The 9,320-nt window shown below is 40.5% G+C and overlaps 1 long non-coding RNA gene across 1 annotated transcript; it reads left to right on the plus strand.

Moving 5' to 3' along the window:
* The first annotated feature begins 3,605 nt into the window (after positions 1–3,605).
* On the plus strand, positions 3,606–4,688 carry LOC140588635 (uncharacterized). The gene is made up of 2 exons (XR_011989767.1): positions 3,606–4,033; positions 4,480–4,688. It is a non-coding gene; the product is annotated as an uncharacterized lncRNA (long non-coding RNA).
* Positions 4,689–9,320: the final 4,632 nt, after the last annotated feature.

Below are 9,320 nucleotides of genomic sequence, written 5' to 3' on the forward strand. Positions count from 1 at the left end.
AGGAGGAACCAGGGCTCGAACCTGCAACCTTTCAGTTGCCGAACGATAGCACTACCTCCTGCGCCACCATCTTCCCCACAAGACTAGGGTGATGTGATCAAATTTTTTTGTGTTTGTGAGAACTCTGGCTGCCGCATTTTGTACCAGCTGAAGTTTATTTAAGAATACTCTTTGGCAGTGATGCTCTGTGAAGTCATACAGAGGTGGGTATAGAAAGGATTACAGTGAGTAATAGATGATTTAAAATTTGACAACAAAAAGGCTTTGGACAATCAGTTCAACTTTGAAAAGTTTCTCTCTGTCTCTCTTGCTAGTTATTTCTCTTTACCCCCCAGTCAAGGAGGAATCAAATGCAGAATCACATTGTAAAAGCTCTTTTTGTGTGAACATTAGAAAACAGATTAATACCTATTAATCAGTTTGAAACTTTACATTCAGACCTACATCAGTCAGAAGGAGCAGGCGATGACCAGCCCAACCATCAGCTCTATCTCTGATTTTACAGAATCCCTTGTCAGGGTAACTTCTGAAGTCACGACTAAACTAATTTCCATCTCTGCCTTCAGCTTCACCAGCTAGATTAAACTGATCATTGAGGAGGGAAATACAGTCAAGCCTCACAGTAATGCCATAAAACATACTAAGGTTAAATGTATTAATATTGACTTGAGTAGCTGAATTTTGTTTATCCATTAGAGGGCAGCCATATGCAAGTCATTTATTTGTAGAGCGTATTTAAAATCAACAGGAATTGACCCAAAGTGCTTTCCAGGCTAGAGAGAACTGATTAGCAAGTTCTCCATTCACAGTAAAGTATATAAATAAAATTACATGGAAACATGCATACAAGAAATAAGATAATAAAAAATAATTGAAATGTACAATAAGCAACACATTTAAAAAGTTATGTTAAAATTAAATTAATTTGGGAATAGCAGATCTGAACTGTATTGTGGGGCTAATATATTGAGTGCTACAAAAACAAATAGCAAAGTTGTAAGGAAAGCACAGCAGAGAGAGACCCTGGTATTCCAGTGAGGAATGGATACAGATAAAATAAAACCAAAATATGACACAGAAGGTGAGACTGACCTCAGGCCTCAAGCTGATGAAGGAGGGATGTCTGCCTCTGAGCTGCACACTCAGTGCCACTGAGCCACACGCTGCCCCCCTAGACACCATTAGGGTCTGGATTAGAGACAGCAATAGGCATACTCATATACATACTGTACCTAAACACATCACAGCGATACAGGCACCAATAGGCATACTCATATACATACTGTACCTATACACATCACAGCATTACAGGCACCAATAGGCATACTCATATACATACTGTACCTATACACATCACAGCGTTACAGGCACCAATAGGCATACTCATATACATACTGTACCTATACACATCACAGCGTTACAGGCACCAATAGGCATACTCATATACATACTGTACCTATACACATCACAGCGTTACAGGCACCAATAGGCATACTCATATACATACTGTACCCATACACATCACAGCATTACAGGCACCAATAGGCATACTCATACACATACTGTACCTATACACATCACAGCGTTACAGGCACCAATAGGCATACTCATATACACACTGTACCTATACACATCACAGCGTTACAGGCACCAATAGGCATACTCATATACATACTGTACCTATACACATCACAGTGTTACAGACACCAATAGACATACTCATACACATACTGTACCCATACACATCACAGCGTTACAGGCACCAATAGGCATACTCATACACATACTGTACCTATACACATCACAGCGTTACAGGCACCAATAGGCATACTCATACACATACTGTACCCATTCACATCACAGCGTTACAGGCACCAATAGGCATAATCATACACATACTGTACCTATACACATCACAGCGTTACAGGCACCAATAGGCATACTCATATACATACTGTACCTAAACACATCACAGCGTTACAGGCACCAATAGGCATACTCATATACATACTGTACCTATACACATCACAGCGTTACAGGCACCAATAGGCATAATCATACACATACTGTACCTATACACATCACAGCGTTACAGGCACCAATAGGCATAATCATACACATACTGTACCTATACACATCACAGCATTACAGGCACCAATAGGCATACTCATACACATACTGTACCTATACACATCACAGCGTTACAGGCACCAATAGGCATACTCATATACATACTGTACCTATACACATCACAGCGTTACAGGCACCAATAGGCATAATCATACACATACTGTACCTATACACTTCACAGCGTTACAGGCACCAATAGGCATACTCATACACATACTGTACCTATACACATCACAGCGTTACAGGCACCAATAGGCATACTCATATACATACTGTACCCATACACATCACAGTGTTACAGGCACCAATAGGCATACTCATATACATACTGTACCTATACACATCACAGCGATACAGGCACCAATAGGCATACTCATATACATACTGTACCTATACACATCACAGCATTACAGGCACCAATAGGCATACTCATACACATACTGTACCTATACAGATCACAGCGTTACAGACACCAATAGGCATACTCATACACATACTGTACCTTTACACATCACAGCATTACAGGCACCAATGCTCATACTCATACACATACTCATACACATCACAGTGTTAGAGACACATCAAGGATGCAACTGGCAATTTAGTCTGCAGCAGAGGTGCAGTGTTTGCTGGAAATTTCTGCTGATGAGAGTGTCTAGGAACAGCTGGATGCAAAACACAAAAATCTTAGATATTTAGTAAAACGTGGGACTGTTTTCTTATACATGCAGCACGTATAAGTAAAAATAGCTGCATTACATACTCGATAAATCTATATGAGCCCAGCTGGCATTCGACCGACCTTAAACGTTTAAATGTGGTTGAAATAATGTCAGTTTATAAAAAAACATTCATTCAACGTCAAAACAACGTTGAATACCAAATGGTTGAAATGGTGTTGTTAACTAACTATGGATTCAACATAGAAATATAAATAAAATTTGAGTTGTACGTCAAATCAACATTATTTTTACAACCATGCATTTGCAAAATCTAAACAAATTCCAAAGGTTATCCAGCACTGACACCTGACGTTGATTCAACGCTGACTCCACGTTAAAATGCCAGCTGGGATTAATACTTCTAAGAAGTAAAAAATATGTGCAAATAGGCAAAGCATGAAACTGGAAAAGATTTTATTTTGTTGCATTTGTAAATTTTCAAGTCGTTGCATATAAGAAACAAGCTTCCATTCTTATGTAGGCCTATATATTGCTTTTTGTGTGCATATTGTCACACCGTACACTGCGTTAGATGTTTTGGAGATAAAGTCAGAGAGGCCAGATTGAGGTGGTTTGGACATGTTCAGAGGAGAGATGGTGAATATATTGGTAGAAGGATGCTGAGGTTGGAACTGCCAGGCAGGAGGTCTAGAGAAAGACCAAAGAGGAGATTTATGGATGCAGTGAGAGAGGACATGAAGTTAGTTGGTGTGAGAGAAGAGGATGCAGAGGATAGGGTTAGATAGAGGCAAATGATTCGCTGTGGCAACACCTGAAAGGGAACAGCCGAAAGACAAAGAAGAAGAAATAATAAAATAGAAGGATTGGTGCTGACCTAAAGTAAAAATTGCATTGTAATCCTATGTAATTTTTATAATAAATATTTATTTCTTTTTTTTATGTTCTTCTTGTTGAGGTATGTGAATATTTTTTTTTATATGACATATGACACATACTGTTGTTGACAATATAAAAGCATAAAAAAGCCCTTTTTTACTGAGAGCAATACAAGGACTTGATTGCAGGACGGCGGTTGTCCATCACACAATGGCAGTGACTAGAACTGGATTTTATTGGCTCTGACGGTCCCAGACAATTGCGCATGCGCGAAGTGGGTCTGCGTCTTCATCTTCAGGCTAGAAGATTGTCTGACAGTGGACCGTTTTGGACGGAATCTGGCGGTAACTAGAACTTTCCTAAATACATTTTGAGTGTGCCTGACTCTGGCCCACATATTAATACGTATTGTGTGTATGGTCAGACGTTTAACGGCCAACCGAACGTTCTGTGTGTGCGCGCGTGCATGTGGGCAGAAGTTAATTTAACCGCGAAGCGCTGTGTCCGTGTGTGTGACTTAACTATATTTTGTGGACAAATTTGTACCCAAAAGTGAGATAAACCTGTCAAAAACCGCCAACCGAACGTTCTGTGTGTGCGCGCGTGCATGTGGGCAGAAGTTAATTTAACCGCGAAGCGCAGTGTCCGTGTGTGTGACTTAACTATATTTTGTGGACAAATTTGTACCCAAAAGTGAGATAAACCTGTCAAAAACTCCCTTTGGGGACGTCCTCATTTGTAAAACAGGTTTAAAAATAAACTAAACAAAGTTTTTGTTTTTTTTTTCCAGACGTGGTGTTCAGCTCATTTGATACTACAACAGCAAAAATAAATGAACACATGGCCAAATATTTAAAATATGCACCAGAGAGGATGGGTGGCGGTGGCAGAAAAATGGAAAAATAACTAGCCATGTTCAATGTGGCCCAGTGTTTGGGCTGTTCTAGTTCAACAAGTGTTTGTGTAAAATGTTTTACGTAATAAAGCATGTTTCTTTAATCAGTGAAATGTCTTTATTAATCTTCTTCCTGGTCTTGCTTTTACCAATTGGCTTTGTCCTAGCTGACTCTGCATGTCCACTAACTCGTTTATGTATCCATTTCAAGGTGTTTGTTCTGTTGAAAACATCAGTACTTTAGTGAAAACAGTTTAACAAAATAAACTGTTGAAAAGCAGGACTTTAGTGACGTTGAAATTTTAACGTTGATTGGATTTGCAAAATCTAAACTAAAATCAATATTGATTCAATGTTGGCAAATTCACCTATGTTGACAAACGTGACGTTGGAATGACGTTGCTATTTCAACGTTGATTAGATTTGCAAAATCTAAACAAAATCCAACGGTTATCCAACACTGACACCTGACGTTGATTCAACGCTGACTCCACGTTAAAATGCCAGCTGGGAGGGCTGTTTGTCATCATGCCCAAAACAACCCCAAATAAGCCACAATATAAGGACATTAGTCATAAACTCCACTGTGCTGTACGATTGCGCGTTTCCTATTTTCACTTCAACACAAAAAGTTATACAAAGATGACGCAAGTGCGGTGGGGCCCGAAATGTTAAGTGCAATGTGACCGCAGACCAGCGGGGAGTGGGAGGAGGGATAATCCTGCTCAGGCATGGTGCGAGGCTACTGGGCCAAGTGTGAGTACACACACAGAAACACGATCCTAATGGGCCTCTTGTTTCCTACTGATCCACTGAGATTAAAAGGACCTACTGCAGTGGAACTTAACAAACTGTATAAAACATAACAAAGACTGAAACAAAGGCCTGAGGTCAGACCCTCTGTATGCAGCACACAGTGTTTCTGCAGAGTCTCACCCTCACATCCTGTATGACGACATTTCTGCTTTTCAGAATAAGTGTCTGTCTGAAAATATCTTAGCTGCTTATGTTCATGTGTGAGAAAGAAGGAAGTTACACAGCTCATTAATAACATCAACTTACATGCTTCATTTACATGTATTTCTATACCCAGTGAGCTACAATGATTCTTTGTAAAGTTCAACTATCCATTACAGTGGTACCTCAGTATACGTCCACTTTGGAATAAGTCCAACTTGATATACGTCCTGCTTGGACACGGAAAATTTTGTTTGGTATATGGCCTTTGTTTGGAATACGACTCATGTGCTAGAACTTGTATGGGTCATAATGAGTCAGGACACCACGCGCTTCCCTTGTTTACCTCTCAAGACAAAGCCACGACTGCCCACCAGCGTCAGTACGCCAGTTGCTACCATTCAGTGAACAACCCGCGCTATAACTCTCTTTTCATTTGTTTCATCTAATTGCTTTTATATTTATGTATTTTAGTATTAAGCAATGTTTAAGTTATTTTATACAACCCCATCAATATATAATATGCCAATAACAATAGGATTTTTTTTTCATGGGAACGGATTAATCATTTTCCTTATATTTCTTATGGGAAAAATTTGTTTGGTATACATCCTGTTTGGTATAAGTCCAAGGATCTGGAACAGATTAAGGACGTATACCGAGGTATCACTGTATTTGATATTGCCAAATTTGTAAAATTCCTAATATTATTACAATATTTATTCCTGCAAACTGCAGGACAAAGGCAACATGAAAAATGTTTTCCTGCAATTGATAAGAAATACGCAGAAACACACACCGTAAAGATTGTAACCTCTGACAGTATGTACTGGCTTTCACTGCTTTCTGCAGTGTCTCTCCCTCTCAGCTCTTCATTTCACACTTTATATGTGTATCTGTAGAAAACAGCTGTGAGTCACATGAATGACACAAGAAACCAAGCAAGCTGAAGACTTTAATTTTGTTTTATTGTCCCCCCTGCACTTGCATGTTCTCCCCGTGTCAGTGTGGGGTTTCCTCTGGGTTCTCCTGTTTCCCCCCACAGCCCAAAAACATGCTGAGGTTTATTGGAGTTACCATAGGTGTGCATGTGTGTGTGAATGGTGTGTTTTCCCTGCGAGTGGTTGCTGCCCAGACTGTGGGCCATCAGGATCCTGCACAGAATAAGCAGCTATAGAAGATGGATGGATGGATGGTTGGATGTTATGTCTTGCTGAAGTGCTAAACATTCAGCCTTGTGGTTTTGTCACTTCCTGTTTAAAGTGTCCACTCCCCCATCACTCTGCCTGCTGTGTGTGAGAATAGAAACGACCATGACAGTGAAGGTACAGAGGATGAGGAAGTGATTGTCAGTCTCCTCAGATCTGGGCTCAGTGACACACACATGTATGGATCCTCTGATGCTCCTGTTTCTTCTCATTGCTGGGCTCACAGGTGAGTGTCTCTCATTACAGTGGTACTGAGTAGAGATCTCTCTCCTGCTCCTCACAGACTGTCAGCTGCAGTTTGGAGATCATGATGGAGATCTGCTGCTACATCAGAAGAAATTGCTATGGCTACATTCCGGAAACATTTGCAGAGGCTGCATTGAGTATAATACTCTATGAAGTTGTAGATAGTATTTGGATTCTCACTGGTTTTTATATCACTTATATTATTATGTAATTTTTAAAAAGCTTTAACAAAAATATTTTACCAATAAACTGGCAATTACGTCATACATGTACAGTATTTTGTGTTTTCTATTTGTTAGTACAGTGGTACCTCAGTTCTCGAACTCATTAGAACTCGAATTTCTTAGAAGTCCAACCAACCAGTTCGAAAATAATTACCTAAAGCTCGATCTGAATCTCAAACCATGAACGCTGATCAAAGATAACTTGTACGCGCAGAGAAATGAGTCACGCCGCATGTCTCTCAGCAGAAACAAAGGGTAAAGCTTCAGTCTCATCCTCGCAAAACCCCTGATAGGAATATTATTCTTATTTACTCATGTTGGCACAAGGAGCTGATTACTGTATGCATTTTAATCTGGGCTCTTCTCTCATAAAACATAAACTTTGTGCTCTAAGTACAATTTTTAAAGTGTGACCCCAAATATTGCAAATGCCCCCATTTTTAGACAGTGGGGGCAAAAGTTGCCCCACCGCATATATATTGTGTGTATTGTGTGTTCCAACACTGCAGACATGTAAAATCTAGAAAAAGTGTTAAATAATTGTGATTTGGCTGCAGACCATGATACCCATGAATATCATTGTGCACCTTCATGGTGCTAATTGGAACCACAGAACTTGGTGTCTAAAAGGACTCCTGAAGAGGCACTGTGGGAATGTTAGTCAATCGAGATGCTCAGCTCTCTTTTAATCTGTTCTCATTTCATTTTAAAAACAAACGCTATACATTAGTTGGGTATCACTGTCGCCTGAAAGAGTCGTATGTTTCACCATAGCTGTTTAATCATTAGTATAATTATTTAGGTCCTAATGCAGGAAGCACACAGTGTAAAGTGAGGTAAACCTTCAACAGCATGTCAATCCATTGCAGGGCACTGGAAGCTGGAGAAATGCAATGTGAACAGAGGAAGCCTGCAAACTGCACACAGACGCAGTCATGGTCACATTCAAAGCCAACAGTCAGCAGTGCTGAGATGGCAGGGGTATGAGTCAGATATCTAATATCTGTATAAACTAAAGAGACAGAGAGATTTTGGGGAACCACGGCAAGGGCAACAGAAGACATGGGCTTCTGACTATAAGGCATGAAAATCCAACTCAATGTCCCCACTCTACTCACACACCCCTACCCTTAACAACCTGTATCCCCCACACACTCCTCCCACCTATGCAACAATCATTGTTATTAAAAGCCCAACACTGGGCGACTTGTCTCAATGTAACCAGGTTCACTGAATCTACACCTATGGCTGTCCTTTCATGTGCCATCACTACGTGACACCGCTTCAATTCTGGAGCGCTTCGTCACAAAATTAAATCAGTCACGGATCCTCTATTATCCAAAGATCTGTCAAATACTTTTTGAGTTATCACAATAATTAAATCAATTGTCTGGGGCTGTCCTTTTCTTTGATATTGCATGATTAGACATGATTAGAGAGATAGACCAACCTACCTACCTGCACACAGTTCACCATCAAGAAAGGTGTCATGTAGCACGACTGAATGCACTGAAGTGCCGTCTAGAGAGGCAAAAATGTCGCTATTGGCTGCCCTTTACATGGAAAGACATTGACCTGTGGGAGGAAACCGGAGAACTGAGAGGAAACCAGCATAGATACAGGAAGACCATGCAAACTGCCCACAGAAAGCTGGGCCAGATACCGAAACCACAAGCCTGGAGGTGTGAGGCCCCCACGCTGCCCCCAGTCTCTACCAGCTAGAGGGTAACTAGCTCTCCAAATCTGCTGCAGAGTGAAAGACAACCAGGTTTAGCCTTGACCCCTAACACTGATCTTGCCCCCTGATAAGCACTGAGACCTTCTGCAGTAATACATGAAGCTGGGTGTTTAGACCCCTCTGTCTGTACACACAGAAATGACTGATGGCATCCCGGCTGTCTGCTCACATAACCACCTGTGCTGCTGAAATGACACCAGTAAGATCAATCACAGGCCTCATAGAAAACCAAAGGGTACAAGAGGCAGGAGCAGTTTATCTGCACTGACAGTCTTTATATATATCATGCAGTATATTTAGATATTATGTATATAGTTTCAATTACCTGATTCAGGGTACATTTCTAAGAATATAATATGTATT

Source organism: Paramormyrops kingsleyae, chromosome 4, assembly GCF_048594095.1.
Source record: "Paramormyrops kingsleyae isolate MSU_618 chromosome 4, PKINGS_0.4, whole genome shotgun sequence".
In the NCBI taxonomy this organism is placed as follows: domain Eukaryota; kingdom Metazoa; phylum Chordata; class Actinopteri; order Osteoglossiformes; family Mormyridae; genus Paramormyrops; species Paramormyrops kingsleyae.